General features: G+C 42.2%; 1 protein-coding gene across 4 annotated transcripts in view; it reads left to right on the top strand.

The window, feature by feature from the left end:
• The first annotated feature begins 12,613 nt into the window (after positions 1–12,613).
• Positions 12,614–20,221, top strand: part of tex2 (testis expressed 2) — a 30,296-nt gene continuing 22,688 nt past the window's right edge. The window contains exons 1-2 of one of the 4 annotated variants that reach the window (XM_005734641.2): positions 12,614–13,184; positions 13,922–14,010. The gene's annotated coding sequence lies outside the window, so the exon portion shown is untranslated. The other 3 variants (XM_005734642.2, XM_005734643.1, XM_005734644.1) reach the window with 3 other exon arrangements.

Raw genomic sequence — 20,221 nt, 5'->3', positions numbered from 1 at the left:
GAATCGTTCATAGTCACACCCAATTTAACACAGCAGGATAAAATGCTTCCTTTAGCTTTGTTCTTTTCTTCTGTTTTCCTTTCGTCTCGTTTTCTCTTACCTCCTTGTTTTGTTTCCGGAAGGGAGACAAAGATTGTTACAGCACAACTTTAAGTTGAATTCAGCTTTTCTTTATTCAAAGGAGAAAACAAAAACGAATCTGTGGAGATGTTATCTTCATGTGAAACTGTCTTGATTTGAGATTTTGTTTTTGATCTTCCCGTCTTGTTTTCTCCGTTATCACTCGGAAGTGCATTGACAGGGAGATATGAATCTTTCAAGTGTGCAAATAGTTGGAATATTTTGGGATTATGACTCATTATTCTTGTATTCTTTTGTTAAAGTGTAGCCATTAGAGATTTTTCTCATTTTCTTTCAGATATAAACTGCTGTAACAGTGGATTCGCGTATTACACGTGCTCTGTGTAATTAGTCAGCTTTTGTGTTTGTATGATATCGTACAGCTTTCATATTCCTCATAAGGTCTGAAGCCCCAGTCAGCTGTGGTTTAAACCCTCTGTTTGTGAGGAACAGCCAATCAAAAGAAAGCTGGATTGAAGAAAGAGTCCAAGAATACAAGTACAGAGTTAGAAATGAGTAGAATCAGTCCGCTGTCATCTTCTATTTCCAGTTGTTTCTTGCACTGAGAGTTGAAGATGATCATGAAGTTATTGCTTAGTTGTTTGTTGTTGTTTTTTGCATGTTTGAGGTCAGTAGCCCCTTCAGGACTTCAGCACAGTGAATTCACATTAAAACAGCTGTAATCACCATCCATCCATCAAGCTACAATCCAGAACACCTCAACCAGGGTTGCCCAGACATGTTCCCATAGCGAGCTTCAGTAGCTGGTGATCGGACTGGCAGGGCCCCTGTCCTTGACCACTGCTTAACATACATTTTACCCAATGACTTTGGTGCCTGCTGCAGGTGTTGGGACTCCTTTTTGGGCTGTGCCTGGCTGGGGCCATGGGCTAAGACCCAACCTCCCTCAAGCTCTCTCCCCATGTCTGGCTAAACCTATCCTGGGCAGGCTAAACTGGTGATTTCGTCTCATAGGAGTGCTCTTATTTTCATCTTGCTCATCATCACCTAGGACCAGTTTGCCTTGGGACATCCTATCAAGGGCAAAGCCCCAGACAGCATAGCTCCTGGGATCAATGTGACATACAAACCCCTCAACCATGATAGGGTGGCGATTCACAACAAGCTCCAGTCACAAGACATTAAATTCAAGTGTGTGCTGGGAGAAGTTGTCAAACAACCCAGGGAAGGTCAGCTGACTTTTTTATAGCCACTCTGACCTGTGACCACTGGTTGTATCTCACATTTGGTCAGCGGCAGCGTGATCAGATTAGAGAGCCAGTCTGGCACCATCACCACCACCAGGTTAACTCCCAGTCTTTGTCCCCAAGCCTCCTCAGTCTGGGTGACAAGTTTCTGTTGGGACTGGTGGAGGGGTCTGGTGGAGGGGGTTGTGTGTCTGGATTGGTCTAGTGTGTAAACACTGAGCGTCTGTGATCTGGTGACACATGAAAGGGATCTGCCTGTGGGGTTGCCGGCCCATCGTCTATACGTTGGCATCCCCCACCTACTCCTCCCCATACACACACGCACACACACACCCACACATTGACATCAGATTTATGTATTTATGCATTGCTGTGGCACAGCTCAAAGGGCTATAGCTGGAGGGAGGGGTGAAGGAGAGTGGAAGGGGAGCACGGCTGCTTGGTCTGCAGACAGAGACTGATGGGGTGCTGGAGGTTGGAGGGCAGCTCGTGGGTGACATGAGAGATTGAAACGCAGGAGGGTAAGGGGTGTGTGAGACATCTGGAGAGCGATGATGCTGATTTATAACTTACTGCTTTGGTCCTTCTACAAACTTGTGTGAGTGCATGATTTTCAAATAAAGCTGTTTTTTTTTTTGCTCTTATGTTGAAATTATAAGTATGTTGAAGGTCCAACCTACGCATTATATCATCATAAAACCTTAGAATATCAAAATTTGACAATTTCACTGTTAATTTTAAGTAATCAGTCATGTTCCTGTGATTCAATACAGCAAGTGCAGTAGCAAAATCTCAACACTAGTGGGTATTCATGTCCGTGTATCACTGGATGCCTTCTGCTTAGAGCCATTTCTTGAAGATAGCAGCCTCGGCTGACAAGAGGTCATCAGGCCGTACCCACCGTTCATTGAATATTCTGACCCTTAACCACAAGACTCTCTGTTTAGCAGCGTCAGCCAAGTCCCACATCCAGACCTCCAGCTCAATTTGTCCCGTTTGTGTCAGAGCCAACATGAGGGTCTGTTACTGCTTTTCAGTCCCGCCTTAGCTGACCACACACACACACACCTCCCTCAGGTGACTCTCCACCGCCTGGGTGGCGAGGCATTAATGTTCCACTTACACTCTAAACAACCACGTTTTGTGAAATGTGTTCAAAGTCCTGCACCAGCTGTTGTTACCGCTCGGGTCTCTTCACAGCCCTGTCAGAATAATCTTTCCTTTGCTGACCAGATGACTTCATTTGACCCAAAGGTTGTGGAAAGTGCAGCTTCAGCTCTGCTTTCATCTCTCAGGTGCTGACTGAGTAAAGAATGTCTGGTTTTACTGTGATTTTCTCCCAATCTTGATGAAGCTGATTTGGGTTTACTGCCACTGGGTTTTCTTCCAGAATGCTGGCAAACAGACGTAATGCTCTTTTAGGATGACACCTGTATCTCTCCTGGGTTAGTGCTACTTTTCACACAGTCAATATGCCGTCGTGTGCTTTGGTTTCTTATTAATTCCACTAAAAATAGTTTTATTCTCACTGGTAATGCCTTTCCAATGCTACTAGAAGTGCGGTGTTCTACAACGACCTTGATTTTTTTTTTCTTTGCAGACAAAAGTTTGAACTGATCACACCCTGATAGATCTAGTTGTGATCCCTCTTTCATGAATTTCTTGCGAGGCTCTCGAGATCATGGACAGCGTGCATTTGACAGCTTTGAACTCAACGGGGTGGATGGGACTCCATAGCTGTGTAGCTCCTTAAATGATGTGAGCCTTCAAGGTATTTCTAAAATGCCAAATGGAGATTTAATATTTCCCCCTCTGCCAGAATGCATGAAAAGCCTCCTATTTTTACTGAATTCTAATAATGATAATAATAATAATATGAAAAGTACCTTCTAGTGTACCTATTTACAAGTAAATACAAATAAACAGTGACTGACCATACCAACCCTAAGGTCTGCTTTTGCAGATAACATGAAAAGGAAACATAAAAACCAACCATGTCTGCAGGCCATGAGTGAGTAAAATGAGATATTCCTTGACTGATTTATGCTGGGACACCTAATGAGTTCACACTAGGATGTGGTTTCTTGCTTTTGAAGAGCTGATGTGCCATACATGATTCCATTTGAATTGGAATAAAAACTTTGCTCCGATTAAAGTTTCAAATAAGTAAGTAAGTAAAATGTATTTATATAGCACATTTCACAGATAAAAATCACAAAGTGCTTCACAATAAGATCAGACATACAAGTTAAAATTAATTAAAAGCCCGTTTGTATAAAAATGTCTTCAGCTGATTTTTAAAGGAGTCAGTAGAGTCTAGACAGCGTAAAGACAACGGCAGAGAGTTCCACAGCCTCGGTGCCAGTGCCTGAAAAGCCCGATCCCCACGTGTTTTAAACCTAGTACGTGGGACCACCAGTAGCCTCTGACCTGAAGACCTAAGTGCTCGGGATGAAGCATGAGGTTTCAACAGGTCAGAGATATACTGGGGAGCTTCACCGTGCAGAGCTCTAAAAGTTATTTTAAAATGAACCCTAACATTTACTTTAAACCAATGAAGAGAAGCCAAAACTGGAGTAATGTGTGACCTCTTGTTTGTACCAGTTAAAAGTCTTGCCGCTGCATTCTGTACAGACTGAAGGCGATCCAGAGCTGATTTGTGGAGACAAGTAAAAAGACCGTTACAATAATCCAAAGAAGAGATAAAAGCATGAACAATCATCTCAAGTTCTGCCTTTGACACCAGTAGTCTGAGTTTAGAAATGTTTCTTAAATGATAAATAGTTTCTGAGACTCGACTGAAATGAAGGGTCTAAAAAACTGATATGCTGCTTAATTTCTGAGAGCATGTGATCAGGTGCAATAATCAAGGTTTCTGTTTTATCTGCATTTAACTGGAGGAAATTGTCATTTAACCATTGTTTGATTTCTGACAGACAATTATTTAAACAAGACAATTTATAAAACTCTGAAGCTTTGAAAGAACAGTACAACTGAATGTCATCAGCATAGAGATGAAAAGAAATATTATTGTAACGTCTGATAATTTGGCCTAGAGGGAGGATATACAGCAAAAAGAGAATAGGACCTAAAACAGATCCTTGAGGTACCCCAGAAGGCAGAACTGATGTTTCAGACAACACATGATTCATACAGACAGTAAAGGATCTCTCAGATAGATATAACAGAAATCATTTTAAAACAGCACCAGTAATCCCAAACAAGTCCTTCAGCCTATTTATCAGGATGCTGTGATCAACAGTATCAAAAGCAGAGCTGAGATCCAACATAACCAGAACGGTGTACTCTCCAGAGTCTGCTGCCATCAGAATGTCACTAGACACTTTAAGCAAAGCGGTTTCAGTGGAGTGGTTTTTATTTGAATAATTTAAAAAGATTACATAAAGATGATTTTTTTAAATGAATTCCTGTTAAATTCAGCTGAAATAATTCAACCTAATCGGCTCGTGTTCTCAAAGCCGTGGCCATTGTGGTTCAAACCAAATCAAAGCTTCTAACGGTCATATTATATTATGTTTGCTCAAAAATCACAGATCAAATTTTGTCGCAAAAATGAACACAGGAATCGTTTCAGCTCCCCGAACAGTCTTTTACTCTTTTCTTTCTTTGCAAACACCAAAGTCTTCAAGATTACAGAGAGAGAAGGACAGAAAAGGAAAGAAATAAAGGGGGATGTCTGGGTAACTTCAATAGCCTCTCTGTGTCCATCTAATATGGAAGGCTAGCATGCTGGGAGTTGGCCCTTTCCATTCAGACAGACCCCAAACTCATAAAGACCTCTTCTATGGCCCCCAACCTGAAACCCACCCACCAAAGCCCTCATTGGTATAGGCCTCTTCCATGGGAACTTGCAATCTGCAACGTAATCCCACTTCGGCCCCTGGAGAAGCCTTTCCAAACAAACCATGTGAGCCCTAATACCCAGGGCTTCACAAGTGGCTCCTGGCTAGGCCTGAGCTCCACCATCAACAACAACTTGGCCCTCCTTCTTCTTTTTCTCTCATTCTCTTGCTTTCCCTCTTTCCACAGATAGACGACAAAAGAAAGGGATCTCCTTCTAATTGCTTCGGAGATTGAAAAGCTGAGAGGGGTGGTGGGCGGCTACAGAGGGAAGTGAGACGTAGGCTCTAGAGGCAGCGGGGGACTGTCAGTCTGGCTTTGGCCTTCCCTGGGTGTGCGGTAGCTGGGATAAAGGAGCTGGCAGGACAGCCTCTGCTGCAGAGCTGAGCCGAGTGGATCAGAGTGGAGGCGGGCGACTCCCAGGGCCTGGCTTTACAACTCCGGCCAAACAGAGGACTATGAGAACGTTGAAGAGCTTCAGCGGCTCTGCTGGAGGCCTTCTTCACACATGGGAAAGAACGTCTGGTCCTCACAACTGTGATTCAGAAACCATAGGGCCGTGGAGAGCAGTGTGTCCAAGCCAAGAGGGAGTGTCCGACACTGAGAGGGCAGAAACACGGTGTATTGGTAGCCATCCAAACATTGTGCTCTGTACGAACAGTCGAGCCACTGTTGATCAGTGAGGTCGATGATGAAGTGTGTGAACACACAGCTGGGGTGGTCCGTGACCTTTGGATCTGTTGCCATGACATGCAGAGTTGCTAATAACACTCACACTCACTCACAGACACATACCTTGACCTCTGGAGCATGCATTGCCACAAATCCAAGCCTGTTTCGCTTGCTCTGCATCACCCAGCAGCAGCAGCTCTTTGAAGCCTGGCAGAGGAGTTTTGCTCAGCTGTCTGTTTGCGTGAAAGAAAGAAGCTTCTTTGGCGATGATGAAAATGAAGATAGCATTGCCTATTTCTTGCAATTCAGTAATAGGAGAATTGCAAATGCAAAGCAAAAATCAAATTTTAAGTTTTAGTGCAGCTAGATTAAGCTTCACGTAAAGTTTAAGTTCAAAGGTTGAATATGAAAGGGTCTGCTCTTCTGCATGTTTAGTGACATGGGATCCAAAAGGATTTTGGCCTTACTAGCTTAGTCTCCCCTCCCTGACCTCCTTTCATCCCTCCGCCTTTCTTCTTTTTAATACAAATCAGCCACTCAATGCCATGCACATGTTTTAGTGTTATTTGAACTCTGGCAGCGAACTTCAAACAGCTTTTAAAGTGAACAGAGTTTTTTCCTCTCGCGCTCTCGATCTCTTTCTCTCTCTCTTTTTTTATTTGAAAGAACACAGCCTGCTTCCAAGTACACCTGATCAGAAGGTCGAGAGATGGGGATTATGATATGCAAATGAGGCTTTGTTATCAGCGCTGACATTCGTTATAAAGCTGAACAGCGGAGAGGTAACATGAAAAGGTGGCAACTCACTACCCCCCCAACCCCTTTTTAGCATAACCTCTCCTCTCAAACACATTGGCCTACCTAAGCCCTCATCCCCCCCCCCCCCTTTCAGTTTAAAAGGTTACACCAACAAAGAAAAGCCTGTGTGGTAAAAAGAAAGTTCCCCTATTCTACGTACTTCTATATAGTCAAGAGTATTGATTGGTCAGTCGGTCCTAAGGTGTGTGCACCATCTCTTACTACTTTTAATGCAAGACCTGATATCTAGAACCATCCGTGTGCCGATGAGGGTGTCGTCTCTTGTGCTGTTTAGGCAGCGCGCAGGACTTTGCAATTACCAAACACTGTAGAAAGGCTTTCATGTCTCTCCCCTGCTGTGACAGGATAAGTGTGAGGACACACACAAGTACACACTCTCACACGTACACCGAGAGATTTAGTCTTCCTCTTTTCAAATGCACACAGAAAGATGCATATGGTTGCCCCCCCTGTTCAATCTGCATACGGTTCAGTTCAAAGGAGTCCAGGCGAGGTGGCGGTCTGTGCTACTTTTCCAGCTATTAGCCTGGCCCACCATCTGCAGTGATCTAGCGAGGAGTGGGTTTTATGAAGTTCATAAAGGGATGGTTATTAGAGCGTCAGAGTAGAGATTGGCTGTCTGGCCTTTGAGTTTAACAGCAGGGGTCCCGGGTGCTTTGATGTGAATCATACTGTTAAATAACTTTGGAGAGGTAGAGGGAGCCACTGAAACCTTACAAAAAGGCCAAGCCCTTGTTATATAAGTGATAATTGACCCATTTTTGTTCCTCTTCCTCTTTTTTTTTTTACTTCTTTGAGTGTGATGACAACCTCAATGAGATGCAAATGATGAGCCATTTGGTGTCCATCGGTTTCCAGAGTTAAAAACCATGGTGACCTTTGAAGTTCAACATAATATGGTGTCCAAGTACAGTGCAAGTTTTCACAGTGCTTTACTTATTCCACATTTTGTCATGTTACAGCCTTATTCCCAAATGGATTAAATGTATTCAAAATTATACACATCATACCCGACAAAGTGACAAATGTTAGCTTGAAATTCTTGCAAGTTTTGTAAAAAAAAAAATTATATTTATATATAACATGAATATTGATAGCCTTTAATCAGTACTTTGCTGAAGCACCTTTGGCAGATATTACAGCCTCAGCTCTTTTTGAGTGTGATGCTCCCAGTTTGGTCCATGTATTTTTGGGCAGTTTCTCAATTTATTCTTTGGGGAACTTCTCAAGCTCCATCAGGTTGGATGGGGTTCAGTCAGTTTCAAGTACTGGCTCTGGCTGGGCCACTCAAAGACATTCACGGAGCCACTCCTTTGTTATCTTGACTGTGTGCTTAGGATTGTTGTCCTGTTGGAAGATGAACCTTCACCCCAGTTCGAGGTCCAGAGCACTCTGGAGCAGGTTATTATTAATAATGCATTGTTATATACATTGCTGCATTCATCTTTCCCTCGACTCTGACTGGTCTCCCAGTTCCTGCTGCTGAAAAACATTCACACAGCACGATGCTTCCACCACCATGCTTCACATGGGATGTAATTGGCCAGGTGATGACTGGTGCCTGGTTTCCTCCAGACATGACGCTTGGCATTCCAGCCTAAGAGTTCAATATTTGCTTCATCAGTCTAGAAAATGTTGTTTCTCGTGATCTGAGAGTCATTCAGGTGCCTGTTGGCAAACTCCAGGCTAGTTGTCATCTGCCTCTTAATGAGGAGTGACTTGCCCTTCTGGAAAGTTCTCCTCTCTCCACAGAGCAAGGCTGAAGCTCTGTCAGAATGACCATCAGGTTCTTGGTCACCTCCCCAGTTAAGGCCTTTCTACCCCGATTAGTCAGATTGGGCAGGTAGTCAGCTCTGGGAAGAGTCCTGGTAGCTCCAAATTTACGGCCACTGTTCTCATTTGGACCTTCAATGTTGGAGAAATTTTTCAGTACCTTTCCTCAGATCCGTGCCTTGACAATTCCTTGGACTTCATGACTTGGTTGGTGCTCTGACATGCGCTGTCAGCTATGGGACCTTACATTTTGTTTTTCATTTTTAACAAATTTGCAAGAATTTCAAGCACTTTGCCATTATGGAGTATTGTGTGAATTTAACCCCATTTTGGAAAAAGGCTATAATGACAAAATGTGGTGCGGGTGAAACGGTTTGATGCTGCCCAGTTTGATGTTTGGTGTTTAATTCCCTCCATTCGTGCTGTTGTGGGTGGACTCAAACAGAGAAGGTGTTTTGAACCATGACATCCTCCCTGTGGGAGGTGAAGAAAGGAATGTCGTCCTGGATTTCAGCCTTTTCACAATTTTCCATCACAGTTTTGGGGTTCAAATGATGGTTCAGACATGAAATATTAGATAAGATTCTTGAGCATCAGATGGGAATTAAGCCCTTTGTAACTTTCCATCATAATCATCAAACTGTATCTAACTACAAACTGAGAAAAACTATGACACAAACTTCTATACCCTTTGTCTTTAATAAACACTAGATAATAGAAGCTATTATACCAAATCCAGACCTGCTGCTACTTTCTTCTGGAAGATCCTCTTTTGTTAAACATTCCAAATAGGCTGCGACAAAGGGTCTAATTCCCCTGTAATTAAATGCAATTTCATCATATTTTGTTTGAAATTACAATATAATTACCTACAAATAGGGTCAACAAGTTAATTTTTTTACACTAAAGGAGACACCAAGTTTTTAAAGTTATTTAAATTAGGAGCCTATCCCAGCTACGAGAGGCAGGGTACACCCTGGACAGGTCACCATCATGTTGCAGGACTAACACAAAGAGCCAGACAACAAATCACAATTATTTACTCACTACTTAAATTTACTTACAGCATAATTATTTCTCTGTTTCCTGTTGAAACTGGACTTGATACCCCCTTTTTGTAGTGCACCTACCTTTTAGTAGGTAAATGTATGTAACTATAATTACATTGTGGTTTCAAATAAATCAAATTAAAATTGCCCTTTATAACAGGTAATTACACCCTTAGTCACAGGCCGAATTGGAGGTCAAAAATAAGCCCAAAGTTCCACACAGAGCTTAAAGAGCTGACAAATATTGTTTACCCAGTAAGACTTAGATATATACTTATCAACAAGTAAAATGACTGCGAACCTTCACAGACAACAAGTAAAATGTTTTTAAGAAGATTTGACAACTTTGTCGAGACAGATGGGAGGCAGTCTGCAAGACATCCACCTCATGCACCATGTGTCAGCTGCTGCTTTGTAACCTTGGTCCTTATGCACTCTTGCATGTGTCTTTTCAATTTAAAATATAGCAAAATATATACACATATAAAACACGGGTTACTCTTTGTTAGAACCTTTGTTTCTTCTCTTTTATATGCATTCAGCTTTAATATGTTACCTTGATGGATAGATAGACTGAAGTCTTTGTTAACAGCAGGGACACTGGAGCGAATCAGAAGACCATCCTGCTTACAGTCTAACCCATCAGAGGAGGATTAACACCATGAGCATTCAGATAGATATTAGTATCTCATCAGAAACATAAATGGCTCAGTTTGACATCGCTCTCACTCTAGCCTGAAGGTGAACAGGCTAATCCCCAAGTGCATCATTTAAACCTTATATTCAGTTCAAGGTAGGACAACCACAATATATCAAATGATGGAGCAGATTCACATATTTTTAGAAAAAAATACACGCTTAGTTTTTATTTTCATGCCGAAAGCATCTTTCAACAAAAAAGATAGGACAGTGGCATGTTTACCACCGTGTTGCATCATCTCTTCTTAAAAACAGAGAAAAATAAATAATAAATAGTAATAAGAAAAACTCTGTAAGTGTTTGGGAAATGAGGAGACAACTGGTGTAGTTTTAAAAGCAAAATGTTTCACCTTTCATTTCTGATATGTTGTGGCTTTTCCCCCATAATGCACCCAGGTTTTCAGTGGGTGACCTGTAACAGTACTCCTTCACTGTGGAGCCTTGCTGCTGTTGGAGGCACAGAATATGTTTTGGGGTGAAAAAAGCTTTGAGAGAAAAGCCAGCATGTTACTCCACATCTGTGTATACTGATACACAATTCTTATATTCTTAAACAATTTTTAGATTTAGTGAATCCCTCCTGAGCATTATTTACTCTCTTGGATGCTCCTTTATTGGCCAGTTGTTTTAACAACATGTTGATTATTCACCATGAGCTTTGTACAATTTTTCCATCCTTTGTTATTCCACACCAATTCAAATTAAATGTTTTCTTACACTTTACTGCTTATTATACACATGCATTAATAGGTAAAATTTCAGTTTCAACGTTCGATTTGTTGTTTAGGATTGTTGTTGTGCTGAAAACAAAAACAGCAGCTGGCAATCAAATGCTTTCCAGGTGGTATTGCATGGTGGATCAAAGTCTGGTGGTACATTTCTGCATTCGATATTCCATCAATTTTGACAAAATCTTCAACACCAATGGCTGAATTGCAGTTCCACTGTGTTTTACAGATACCGGTTGACTCTTACTGTGGTGAGAAATTTCTAATTTGGATTAATCAGTCCATAAGACCTGTTTCCACTGATTTTCAGTCTAGTTCTTGTCTAATTTGACATCCTTCAGCCTTTTCACCCTGTTTCCCTTCCTTAAGAATGGCTTCTTGATCTGTCCACTCAGACCTTTTCTGACAAGGCTTCAGTGAACAGTAGATGGATCAGCTGAAGGCCCAGATACATGTCTCAGGTATCTGAGTATCTAAATATCTGAAGGTCTTTGCTGACTTTCAGATGCTGTTCATCTGCTGTAGACAGTCTTTAAGTTTATTATTTTTAGCTCTGCCTTTTCTTTTATCTTTTATTTATAAAGATACAGTTTAAAGTTGCTTCATTGCTAAGTCTGTTATGTATATTTAAACACTAGTTTGTCTCAATTTAGGTGACTTTTTATCCTTGAATGCTTCATAGGTGGTAGTTGGCTTAACAAAATGGTCAGGTATAAGTACCGGACTGAAAATTATTTCTTTTTTTTTTCTTTTCTTTTAAAAAAAAAAAAGCTAATGTCCAAAGAGGAGGGGAAAAACCTTTCACTTTCAGATCGTTTGGAGAACCTTTGCTCAGAACCACTTTCAAACCCACAAAAAAGTCTGTAAAGAAAGCGGATGTGGCTCAAGACTTCTGCACAGTACTGTATGTGGTGTCTTCTGGAAAGCTGCTTCTCTAATGAAGGACTGGAACACATTTACAGCAACAAGAAACAACACCACCATAACCACAAGTCATGAACTAAGAAACTCAAACGGGGCATTCTTTTAAATTTTCTTACACTTACAAAGTGCTTTAAAAAAATAAAAATAAATTATCTAAACTACCTTAAGATGTCGTCCAGGTCCTCCCCCAGGGCCTCCACTTTAATCAGCAAACTGTGATAAGAGAGACTGGCTTTACAACACTGCATCGTTTATTTGGGATTTGAGTTGATTTATGGAATTTTGAACGCAATCAATGCTTTTCTGCGGCCCAGCGTTAGCATTGATGTCCACTAGATGGCCCCCTCCACCGACAGAAGGAAGGTTGCTGCTGGGACTCACTTCTGATCCAACCACAGGTATATGCAACAAACTTACTGCAGTGTAACCGGAAGATCAGTCGATTTTAGTGTGCGGGTTATATCAGATGAAAGATGAACCGGCTGGGCAAAAATCCAAAAAAGGACGCACGTGGACGGTTTCTCTTGATATAATCACATCAATCCAGTAGGTGGCAGCCTATTCAAGCTAATATAATCAGATTAAAGGAACCCAAATTTAGACGGATCTCCTCAGTGCCAGAAATGCTGTACACGTAGTGGACTTGATCCAGAGGTAGGCTGAGCTCTCTGGGGTTTTTTTTTTTGTTTGTTTCTTTGTTTGGTTTTTAACTTGCTGGTTAATGTAACAAACAAACAAAAAACAAAACAAAACATGGCGTCTATGAGGGGATAAAGCTGGGTTTTTTAACCGTTTTGGAGCCCTCATGCTTTCATCATCTGATCAGGTTCTCAGCTGTAGGCAGCTCTTTATCAGAGAGACTTGATGCTGTTTGCGGAGGGAAATCCGCGTCTTGTGGGCATACTGCAACGCCGTGACGCAACTCGCACTCTCCTGCTGCATCACTATAAAATATGAATCACCAGTGTGCCGACGATCGGGTCCTGATTTGGGTGTAAATATCATGTAATTGGTGAGGAAGGAGGGGGGTGTGGCGCAAAGTATCGGCCATTCATTAAAATCAGTACAAGCCCGGAGCTGGTGCACTCGTGCACAGGGAGCCAGGTTTGATCGCTGTGGCGTTGTCTGTGTGCTCGGACTCCGGCTGGGTTCTCAGGCCAGCCAGCCTTCGGCAGCCATCCCCGCCGTGCCCCGTCCCTCCGCAGGCTCCGGGCTGCAGATAAAAGCGCTCCACGCAGGGACTCGCATCGCGTTACGCAGCTTCAAAGCCTGGATGCAGGGCGAGCCAGTGGCCTGGGGATGATGATGCGATGCCCACGGTGTGATTAAAGGTGCGTTTGGGGTTTGTCTTCTTGTCACTTGGCTCTCGGTATCACCTGTTCGGCCCATGGATGCGTTACAGTCAGACATAAACCAGTGCAGAGCTGAAGCCGAGACGTGCGGAGGACAAAGGGACGGATGGAGCTGTAGGTGCCGAACCTTATAAATATTCCTGGTATGTTAAAGGAGGAAAAAAAATGTTGATTTCTTTATAGAGCAGCCACACTTTCTACAGCTCTCAGGATGCTTCAGTTTTATCAGAGCACACTGAGAACTGTGGCGATGTCTCAGTGGTTGGACCATGTTGTAAGTCGCAGCTAGTAGATGAGACGGGTTTATAGGAAGTGGCTGTGTCTGCTGGCAGGTGACAGATGCATCAGCTGAGGCTCGTTATCCATGAAGCCTGCTGTGAGCTGCACAGGTCTGCATGGGTAGCTTCTCTCACTCTGGGCTCTGCTTTTAGATCAGGCCACAGCATCAGATCCACACACAGCAGTAGATCTCTCGTGCTTTGATCATTGTGTAACTTTAGGACAGCTTTATGTCAGGAATGGATCATAGCAGGTCTGTAATGACACTGCTTTTCTTTGTGGGGGGTGCGGTCTGTGTCCAGTGTCCACATCTGAACCAGTTCCTTATGAGCTGGAGGTTGACTTATTAAAAGTGTGTACAGTCTTCCAGGAAAGAGACCGATGAGGGACTGGTGGACACATTTGAACCTGACAGTCCTTTTCCACTGTTTTCCCAGGTACGTCAGCATCGTGATCCATGGCTGTGCTGTGTGTGTCCGAGCAGATTGTGATCCGAGAGAAGATTGAATGCCTCTAAAATCTCAAGGTAAGACACCCCCTCCCTTCTTTGACCTTGTGTGTGTGTGTGTGTGTTTGTGTATATCTGTGAGTTAGTTGCGTTCAAATTGATCCATGGCCTTGAGCGCCGCTCCCTGCCTCACTTTTCTTCTCCTTAATTGTCTCCTTCATCTCGACTTCTATTACTCAGTACCAAACATCTATCTCATTAGCGTAAAAGCACATTTCCCTGTTTGAAAGCATACGTGGAATTTCACTTGTGTACATTTTATACATGCACACACTCTGTGTTTAGGACACAAACATCTGTGACGTGTTTTTCTGCATGACAGGGGTTAATAACTTTTCATAGGCTTAATTAGACAAATTGCTTTGGGGGGTGGAAGCAAACAGGAGCAGCTGAACCATCTCAATAAGCTGTTGTTTTTTACTACAATATGAGCTAAAAACAGGTTTTCCCAGCTCTGTGAGGCCGAAGAATTGGATGCAATTGGACGGGTCTGCTGTGTTTCTATGTTTACATGTTTGCTCGCTGCAGGCCGTGAACTTTCATGGTTCAGCTGCAGTTTACCTTTAGTTTAAACTTAAAATAAATTCAGCTTCAGGCCGTCTGACAAGCTGTCTCTGAGTCAGCAGTTGACCCCTCTGACGGGGGTCAGCATGCGTGATGTGTTATTCCTGTTAACACTTATGGATGTATCCTGTACTGTTCAAAAGAACAGTCGTCTGCACGTTTATTGTGTTGTTGTACTTTCTGCGTCCTGGGGAAAGAGTACGATCATTGAGAAATAAAGAAATATGAAAACAATGGAATATGCATGCTCTATGGGAATAATAAGAGGAAGGCTATAGACAAAGCCAGTGTGGTTTACTATGTATTTATGTTACAGTACCTATGAGAAGCAGTTTGTCTATTCAGGTATAATGTCAGTGCATTTTGGCAAGTTTTGGGAAGTAAAGTTGTCTTTGTTAGCCTTAACTTCCCACTTTGACCATTTTATAGCTGGTGTCATACTAATGTGCCTTATAGCTCTTTCACTTTCATCTCCCTGTTTTGTTTACCAAGCAGGTGCAGGCTGAAAGCATATACGATAATGGGCAGTGCAACTCTAACAAACGTTCCTGATGACGGTGTAAGAGACTCACAGGCATTACTTTGGTTTTAACTGCTCTTGATTGGCTGCTAGACTAAAAACATTCTTCATATAGCTTTGATCAGAGGCCTTTATGTTGTAGCATTTATTGATATTTTAGACCGTGGTGTGTTGTTAACTTTGTGGCAGCAGTTACTTTAATGACGAGAGAGGTTGTGTCCTACATGTTGTATTGTGATGGGGAAGCATTTATGCAGACCGTAAGGCTACAGTTATGGTTATTTTAAATACGATCTTTGAAATTAAGATTTTGCTAAAAATAAAATATGCATTCAATTTTGTTAGGTGCACCATGCTACTACAAGGCTGAACCCTGTTTTGTCTTCTGACCTGGCATCATTCATCATGATGTAGATTCAAAAAGGTGCTGGAAACGTTCCTCTGAGATATTTTGGTCCATATTGACATGATAGCGTCACACAGCTGCTGGTGAACAGGCTAGAAGTATGGCAAGAAAATATCCCCCACACCATTACACCACCACCACCTGAAGCATGGATACAAGGCGGGGTCGATCAGAGTTTTAATGTAGTTATGTCGATTTGAACTTGGGGACACTCATATGGACCCTGCTACTCAAGGTAACCATATTGTTGCAGGCATTTAGTGATCTCAGAGAAAAGACTCACATAAACTAGTATTCATTATTGGCTTCCTCTTTAATAACCTCTGTGTGTGTGCCTCCTGCAGCTTGGGCATGTAAAGTGTGTCTTCTAGAGCAAACATATGTATTTATAGCTGTTCGTTTTAACAAAATGTCTGAATTGCTCCTCCCTGACACAATCCTTTTTTAATCTTTATGTCATTGTTCCTCTTTTGTTTCACCTAATGATAAACATTTACCATATTCGGGGAAGATATTAATGTTTCACAGTGAAGATCATGTAATGTTTGCAGGGAACAACAGTAAGCTATATGATTCTCACTCTGCAGTGTAAGCAGATGAGTGGTGGGGTTGGAAACGTCAGGTTATGTAAAAGTCATGCCTCTGCAAAGTGTTTGTATGTATAGTCATCTCTCAGCACCAACTGTTTACTGCAGTGTGAGCAGTGTTTTTAGCAATATATGCAGTCAAATGGAAGTCACCGACTGACTTTTAAGGATAGATCAGGAGCAGTGACAAACTATTTCTTTGCCCTCTTTGGCACCCCACCAGGTGGTGACACCTTAGGCAACTTTCATACAAGGCCTGAGCCAAAACTGTCCCCAGCACGACTTGATTGCAACCGAGTGCGATCAAATTCCTGCAGCCAGGTTCCAAAATAGTTCACAATTATTTTTCAAGTAATATTCAAATGTTACATTTCCTCACTTCAAATGCACCTCTGTGGTTTGACATGTGGAGAAGAAAATGCAAATTAGCAACTGATAAGTTCTACAGAAATTTGCGTTTCCTTACGAAATCTTGTGGACTAATTTAAAATTAAACTGTCATCAACTGACTGTAAAACTTTCTGTCTTCCTTCCTCTCTCTTTATTTATATAAATTACAATTTTTTTAAAAGCACTCACTGACAAAGCAACATACTGGGCTGCACAATGATTGATTTACTGCAGCTGGAAAAATAATTCACTCTGGCGAAGATGCATGAATTTCTCTTTGCACTAAACAAGAGTGAGAGTAATGGATGGTGCTTTCGTCTTGTCGTAACTATCTTGACAAACAGGAAGTTCGATTTAGAGAGAAAGGAGGAAGTCTGTGTTGGTTTGATCACACAGAGAGATTTTACCACACGGAAAACACACTTGATATTGCCACACTGCGCTTGTCATGAAAGCCCTGTACATGTCCGGCCTGGAAATTGCAGTGCAGTTTTAAAGTGTAGGGTCTCACATATACACCTGGACTTTACCCGTAACTGTTAATTGTTCATGACCTGCTTGAAACATGAGTTTGTAACTTGTGTTTGACATGGCATGTCATGAGCCAAGGATCGTCCCGGTGATGTTCCATATTTTACATACGCCATTCATTCATGGTTCAAAAACGAGGAGGCTGTAATCTGTTCCTTCATTACTGTGAACACGGGCATTGTAGTTTGCTTTGACTCAACCCCGCTTAACTTTAAATACTCACTTCACATCACCAAATGTGTATTAATCCGGGGCTGAAAATAATCCCCAACAAATACTGTCTAATGACAGTTTGCTAAAAGCACTTTGTCATTTCCGCATGAAGTTATGACATGATCGTATCTGCAGTGGTCTGGTTTTTCTTTCACGCAATCTTCGCAGAACATGACTCAACTTATTACAGGTGGATTTTTGAGAGATTTCTCGTGTCAAGCCTGATTTTAAACTGCCTGTGACAGCACAATGTAATGGCTGAATTGTGGGTGTCCTACTTAAGAATGAGAAATGGAGCTTTTCAGCTGCTGACAACTCATGAGGGTATTGCAGGCTCTCATTACCGCCACTATTGTTGAGTGTGTTTCTGATCACACGCTCAACAAGCTAGATATAGGGGGGAAAAATGGCACATTTCAACACGAAGAACCATTGTTTGAAAACCGCCCCCTGTTATTTTATGTCATTAATATGCTAATGAGCCCCTGTGTCGAAGCCTCTATTGTGCGCCACTTCACTGTCAAAAATGAGCCGCAAAGAAAGGAGATTAGATATTTCGAGCTGTTTATTGGGCTGGAATCGTTTAATGATGTTGGTTTTGCAGGCTGTGTTGATACTGTGAGTCTACTTGGTAAATATTGAATAAAAACATAGATGTGAATGTGATTTAAATAGTTCTTCTAAATGCCCTGAAGGCTTGCTGCAACTTTAAGAAGCAATCCATGAATAGAAATTCAAAATCTAGGTTGCTTCCCTACATTTAGGCCTCTTTAATGCTGGCAGTTTGTCCTGTCCCTGTGAACAGAATATTACAGAAATATCTTAAAGGAACAATGGATTTGGGAGATCACGATCACAAGCCTTGCCAGGCTTCAAGCTATGCGCTTGTAGCTGAGCCAAGCTAGTTCTGACCAATAACAACCTTCCTACTGGCCAGCAATGTTACACAGCTATGGTCCTGCTTTAGGTTTTCCATTACATCATTTCAATAGGCTTTTGCCTCACCATTTAAATCTGCCCAGGTTTAGATTAATTTTTCACCAAGATCTTGAGTTGATGATTGGAGACTCAGACTGCTGCCTATTCCTCTGCACATCCCCAAAGATTCATAATGGGATTGAGGTCTGTACTCTGTGGTGGCCAATTATGTGTCTGCAGGGAAGGGGAAAAAATCCATTGATGAAAAAACTTGGTCATCCATTTGCAATGGAAGACTCATACCTGCTTGTTTAGTTAAATCCATGTGGTGTCATTTTTTTTTTTTTCGCCAGGCTGAAGGCCTGTTAGGCCTGTGCATTGGCTAGTTTCTGTATTTTTAGACAATAGCTACAACCATTAAGTTTGCAAATATTATTGCTTAAATTTGTTTTGCTGCTCAGCTAATAGCAAACGGCAAATGTCCACTAATCAAGGTAAGCTTAAGCAGGAATTACTTTTCCCACGTCCACTAGGGTTCACTCAGATTTCATCATCAGATGGTTAGCGTAAGGATCCGTACAGACGTCCGTGTGCCTGCCTGTTTTTTGGGACCACGTAGACTAGTCCACAGAGAATTTACATTACAGTGCAACTATGCCTGCGCCCCAGGCAGTGGACTTCAAGTGGAGGTAAAAAAAAACAAAACAGGATGAGCACTCAACAGTCAGGTTTCCAGCTGTCCATGTCCACAGTGGAGTATTATCTAAGCTTAAATCATTAATGGCTGTATAGTGAGTGAAGGTAAATGTGATGTGTGGTGCCCCTCCAATGATTCCCAGTCAGCAGATAGCATTAAGGGAGTGGATAGCTCTACATTAATTGGGTAAAATATTAGATTGAATGGATGCGTTTTCTGAATTCCTGCCTAGCATATCAAAAAGAGCATGCTCAACTTTCCATATTGGTCCTGACACATCAAGTTAGGACAAGTAGTCACTTGGACTCAAGTGTCCACATAGAAAAAAAATACACACTTATGTGGTAGCTAGAAACTGTAGAAAGTCAGTGACATTTGGGGATTTCAAGCAGTGGGCAGGTCCCCAAATGAAACATTTCTTAACTTTAAGGTTAAGAGACAGGGTGGCCCACTAATTGCCAGCTGCACTTTCACTTGTCGCCCAATGTGGGACGTTCGCTTTATCGCCAATGGTCGGTTGTGAGCAGAAATTCCAGGAAACCTTTGCCTAGGTAACTTTTTAATCTATTTGTCATCTTATCACATGTCAATCATCTGTTTGCTTGTTGAAGTTGTCAAATGTTACTGACTCTCTGTGGTCTCTGGTAACCAAATCAGCACAAATCATCTCCCTTAACGCCCACTCGCATCCTGATTCTTTTGACCTGAGTGGGGCTTGGTTTCACAATGAGTTCACCCGAAACCTTGGCTGATTGTGACATACACCCTTTTTTCACACCTTGGTTCATGTGATTAGGTAGAGCACAGGCGTTGAACTCCAGGCCTCGAGGCCCAGTGTCCTGCAGGTTTTAGATGTGTCCTTGATCCAACACAGCTGATTTAAACGGCTAAATGACCTCAAGATGTCTTGAAGTTCTCCAGAAGCCTGGTAATGAACTAATCATTTGATTCAGGTGTGATGAAACAGGGTGATATCTAAAACCTGCAGGACACCAGCTCTCGAGGCCTGGAGTTCGACACCCCTGAGTTAGAGGATCATTGGGGGTCCATTGTCCCTATTGGGGGGACAGTGGACATTAGAACTGAATAAGCTTCTTGGATGAGAGGTGAAACGTCTTGAAGCAATTTAAAGAATTCCAGATGCTTTTCTTTCCAAGCTCCTTAGACTCCGGTGTAGACGCAGCTCTTAATTTTTTGTCAGCTTCAAAGTGACCAACTGAAGAGACTACCAATAAGAAAGATGAAGAGTGAAGCTGAACATGAATGGTTGTGCCTGTCCAGGATGTACCCTGCTTCTTGGCCTAAGATGCCAGGGATTGGCTTCAACTCCCCTGTGACCCTGAACTGAATAAGCAGTTAAGAAAATGGATGTACATTTTATACTTTGTCAAAAATCACTGTGA

This window comes from Pundamilia nyererei, unplaced genomic scaffold (genome assembly GCF_000239375.1).
Source record: "Pundamilia nyererei isolate P.nyererei 1_Seehausen unplaced genomic scaffold, PunNye1.0 scaffold00059, whole genome shotgun sequence".
Taxonomy (NCBI): Eukaryota; Metazoa; Chordata; class Actinopteri; order Cichliformes; family Cichlidae; genus Pundamilia; species Pundamilia nyererei.
This window is presented reverse-complemented; position numbering and strand designations above follow the sequence as displayed.